Consider the following 5,528-nt stretch of genomic DNA (forward strand, 5'->3'; position numbering starts at 1 on the left):
GGGGCTCCTCGATATACGGTTGACGACTCCTATTTAGAGTGCAGGGATCCTATCGGTACCCCCAAAATTCTTCGGGCATTGTGGGCCTATCGTTATTTCTTTATAGATAGCTCTATTATTCGCATTCTTAGAGGCTTCATAGACACGGTCCGGCGGTCCACGTATATTTGTTATGTTAGCCTTGTGGCAGGTTATACTCGGTTGTTCGGGCTTGTTTTGGTTTAGCCATGTTGGCTACTTTGAGACATGCTCGGATTGTCTAAGTATTTCGGCATTATGATACTTTAGTCGACTTTTAGTTGATAAATGTGTTAGTTTTATTTTATAAATCGGTTATGTTTTGGTATCACATGTTGATTCGGCCGGCATTTGGTTCGCTCGGTACAACGTACGCAATCGGTAATCTGTCTTGAGTGTTACGTCCGAGACGGAGTTCGGGGCATGACACCTACGTTAACCATGAATTCTTGCTTCCATTCTCGAATCATGTGTAACTAAACACCGTAATTATGGGGGTGTGGCTTAGCCATGAATATTGACGTATGACAAATATTTCAATTTTAGTAGCTTGTTCGTATGCAATTGTTTCTTTACTTCTGTGCTTAATTGCTTGATTGTCTGCGCAACAATTGAGTTCTATTTACTAATTGATACATGTGCTTGGGAAAGACGTTGTTAATTTGGAGAAGAAGTAATGAAATTGCGATCTGAATATCCCTATAGTTGGGCTAGGATTTGTAACTAGGATAGGAATATATTTAGTTACCGCAATCAATTTCATGCCGTGCTCTTATTGCATTCTTGATAGGTCAATACCTTAGGAATATACGAGGCGAGCTATCTCGAATCGGCGAGTAGTGGTTCGGGAGAATACTACGAGACTAATAATCCGGTTAATTGACAATTGTGAACAACGTTGCGGTGATACTGTGAACGACTCAATGATTGGTGAACAACCCACGACCCCGAAATACTTCTAAATCTTGATAAAAGCAAGCTGAAATATGTTAACAAGACAAAATACGGTTACATTATTAGTTATTTTATTATAGCATTAGTTTACAAAACAACACACACTTTTATTCTTCACTTGCATAAGTAGTAGCAATAGTTTATTTTCGTGAAAGTATTGGTCATTAAGTCTTTGTAGGTTCGACATCCGATTTTATATAATCACTATATTACTTGTACGATCACGTACACTTGCGTGTGCATTTGGACGCAACAGTACTTTAAATATTTCTGTTAGATTTTCATTAAAATGTGGCAGGCCCATATATTACAAGTTGTTTGTATTTATTATGTATTAAACTATATAATTATTTTATACATATTACTATTTGGTAATAATATTTGGAGAAGTGTATATAATTATTTTATACATATTTTTTGGTAATAATATTTGGAGAAGTGATCTAGATGATGTTGAATTTTTCGATGACTTATCTTTTGATGGTAAGGATATGAACTCTAATTTTGGGTTTCAAGACTGGCTAGATATTTTAGCTTGTACTTTTTCCCCCCACTAATTTAAGCTTGTACTCACTCGATATAGTTTTAAAAAACCTCTACAAATATTTTTCTCTTTTATGATACTTTCAGGTCTACAAGCTCTTTTCACTTGACATGGCTAGAGGTAATCCTGAATTTCGCTGCAGTTATACGTATATAGCAAGTAAATATGCATGCGCTTCACGCGGTGCATTAGTCAATTTTTTAATCACAATTGTTAAGCGAAGTACTAACCTGCTACTCCTAACAATTACCATAAGCAAATCTCTTTTAGAAGTTATTTCACCAAATGTAAAAAAGTAGCTTCCGAAAATGCCATATTCAATAGCGGCAAAAACTATATTCAACATTGAATAAAAAGAAAGGTAAGTTTGAGTCCAATTAGCTCTAGCTAATCCTGGGCACATGGCCTTCCACATAAAGCCATCACATGGCCTTCCACATAAAGCCATAGTATATGTCACGAAAGTAAGTTGTTCCAAGCACTTTGATCTGTTTTAGAGAATGAAACTCTTCATGACCTGAAAAGTGAAATTGAATGTTCAGTCCAGAAAGAAAAAGACTTAGTTGCAAAAAATCTCACAATATTTGAGGACCCTTTAATTCAATTCATTCCTTAGAAAAATGTATCTGTTGCATCTTAGTTTTCTTGTTTCTGCTACTTCTTTTGTCTGTGTAAGAGTTATATTTAGATACTTAATGAAGGAATTATGAAAACACAACAAGTTCTAGTTTGCACTAACAAAATTTTGATGCAACAGTCAAGCGACAACTACAGGCAGCACTATAAAGCAGTTAAAAATCGAAGCTTGTCAATTATGTAGGTCGAATGTATCTTATCCAGACTTTGTGGCGTAATTATTTCCGATGCTTGTCAATTATGTAGGTCGGATGTATCTTAGCCATACTTTGTGGCATAATTATTTTGTCATAATACCTACTCAATAAAACTCTGAATAGTTGCAAGAGTAGTTTCCCTTTATCCAGAATTTGATTTCCTCTTATTATTATCTATTTCCTTTGCCACTTGGTTCCGTAAATAAAGGACCGCTGACGAAGATGCCCTGTTGTCGTTGTTACTATTTCCCTTTGCCTTTAATTATCCAAGAACCTTGGACGCCTCCGCTGATTCTTTTAGAAGTTCCGTTTTTCATCCCTTTTCAGTGGCATAAAGATAAAGTTGTGTAGAAGAATTTCAAAGGCGGGATGAACTTTGATCCCGTGAAGAAGAGTTTCAGATTTCTATGCAGAGTGATGTTATTAGCAAGAACAGTGAAATAAGGGAGTTTTGGTAAAAAAAATTTCAATTGTCGTACCTTTTGCGGTATAGAATTTCCTTCAACCATTTCAGCTCACATATTGTCATTTCCACATAACGATATTTCATTGTAGTCTCGAGCTCTGCAAATGATCGATGTGGTGTGCTGCTTCTTAGTCTTCCAAGATATGGGTGAGTCACCTAAAGAGATAAACCAACCTATGAGTGAGTTTCGAGTCAAGGAACAACCGGACCAATTAGAGTCACACCATCCATAGACACGTAGATCACATTTGCTTCTCAATAAAATGACTTGTCTCGGATTTTTTTTCAAGTAGCGAACAACCCATAAAGCTACATCTCAATGCTTTTTTTTTTCGGTTGCTGAACGAACTGAGGTAGAATATGAATACAGCAGGAAAATTTTGATCGAGTGAAGCACAGATAAATAAGTCGACCTATAAATTTATGGTAGCACTCAAGGTCAGCAAGCGCCCATTCACTAGCCAATGCCAGCCGATGACTCTGTTCAAAGGTGTTCCCATAGGCTTAGCACCTAACAACCAAACCTTCGAGATAATATTTAAGGTATATTTCCGTTGGCCAAAAAAGATGTCATCCGAATTTCTGGAGACTTCCACTGCCAAAAAATATCTCAATATATCCAAATCCTTCATGTGAAAGCATTTGCCAAGATATTTTTTGAATTCGCGGATAGCCTCGGGCTCATTTTAAAAGATAAGCACATCATCAACATATACAAGTACATTAGCTCGAACATCACCTTTTTGTTGATTAAAGAGAAAGTTCAAAGTATGAATGTTTGAAGCTTGCACACTTTTTCATCTCATAAAGGGATTTCCAAAGCCTGTACACTTTTTCATGTAATTGCACTTTAAACCCAGGAGGCAATTTCATAAACACCTCCTCTAGAAGATCCCCGTGCAGGAAGGTACTATGTATCTCCATCTGATGAAACTCCCAACTCTTTTCCATTTCTATCGCAAAAGATGTGTGGACAGTCACCATCTTTGCCACTGGGGAAAATGTTTCATTGTAGTTGATCTCCTCTACTTGATGATTTACAGGAATAATTAGCCATACCTTGTGTCGCTTGATTTTTCCATCCAAATTGTACTTTATCTTGTAAACCTACCTCCAACTGAGAGCTTTCTTGTTAGGAGGAAGATTTTCTTTTACCCATGTTTTGTTGTTTTTTAGCGCATGTATATTTCAAGTCTCAAGGCTTCTCTCTACTTTCCGTCTTTCACAGCCTCGAAGAAATGAGTCGGTTCATATATTGCACTGATGTCTACAAGGAAAGCCCTTTGTTGTACATAAAATTTATCGCTATTCATGTAAACACCTAATTTTAACCTCAGAAGACATGTATTTTAATTTTCAAAATTCCTAAATCCAAAACGGAGTAAGGATACACCCTTAAAAAATTAAAATTTCAAAAATCCCGAGAAAATTGTAAAAATTGACATTTAATTATTATTTCATAAAATTTAACAATTACAAGAAAATTACGAGTTATTTACTTTCACAAATATGATTTGAAAAGAAGATATGTATCCCGCTCCGTCCAAATTGGAAAAATTGTTAATTAAGACGACGTATGAATTACGGCTCATTTTGACCGCATTTTCACATTTTTAAATATTCTCCGGAGCTATATCAATATTAGGCTTGTTTTAAAGCTAATATTTTAAATTTATGAGTTTTAAATTTTAATTAGTCTAAATAATTATTTTATTTAGTTATATGTGTATTTATAATACTTAGTCTTTTTTTTTATTTAAATTGGCGTGGGGGTGGGGGGGGGGGGAGGGGGGAGGTTAAATTAAGCTTTTAAAAAAAACTTAAAGGTGAAAAGTTTTTTTTTTTTTAAGGGGGAATGAAATTTTGTAAAACAAACTTTCACCCCCCCCCCTCCCCCACACACTTCATTTTCATTTTTCACCCGCACCCTTTCTCGTTTTTTAAGGTGATTTGGGGGGCGATTCTAGGGTTCCACCTCCATGGCTATCCACAGCCATTTTTGGCCAGATTTTTTAAGGGGTTTGTCCCTTATCACGAGTTCTCGTGATTCCGCAGTTTAATTTATTGATTTGTTTTTTTTTCTATACCTAATTGAATCTATTAAGATGTTACTCCTAGCTCTTTTGTGTTGTAGTTATGCCATGTGTGAGCTACAAGCTCTTCGCCATCTTGTGCCCTATAACACCCAATAAAAGAATCTACGTGGGAATTTCCTAAAGAGATTCACGGTTGGGTACGATTCTGGGGATTTTATCCTATTTGGTACGATTTTAGTACTATTCGAACGGTTGGAATGTAGCAATTTTTTTCTATTAGTGACAAGGCATATTATCCAAGTATTTTCTATTTTTATTGGATTTTATTTGAATTTTTAGGGTACGATCTGTTAGATTTTTGTTGTATTATGTGACTTATGTGAATTTCTTATTGAATGAGGTACGAATTTTGTTGTATTGGGGGGGGGGGGGGATCTGATTTCATTTTTGGGTCATTTTTGTCCCTGGAGTTGACATTATCATGCTATAAATAGAATAGGTTGGGACATTTTAAGGGGTCTGATTTTTTTATGAAAAAATTCTCTCTTAAAATAACTACGGTTCGATTGTCACATTGATCTTCCTATCCTACTGTTAAATTACTACTATATAGCCTAAAATGTACTATTATTACAATTAAATGAAATTTCAAAAAAAACTATTACTTTGAAAAAAAC

This window comes from Lycium ferocissimum, chromosome 5 (assembly GCF_029784015.1).
Source record: "Lycium ferocissimum isolate CSIRO_LF1 chromosome 5, AGI_CSIRO_Lferr_CH_V1, whole genome shotgun sequence".
Lineage (NCBI taxonomy): Eukaryota > Viridiplantae > Streptophyta > Magnoliopsida > Solanales > Solanaceae > Lycium > Lycium ferocissimum.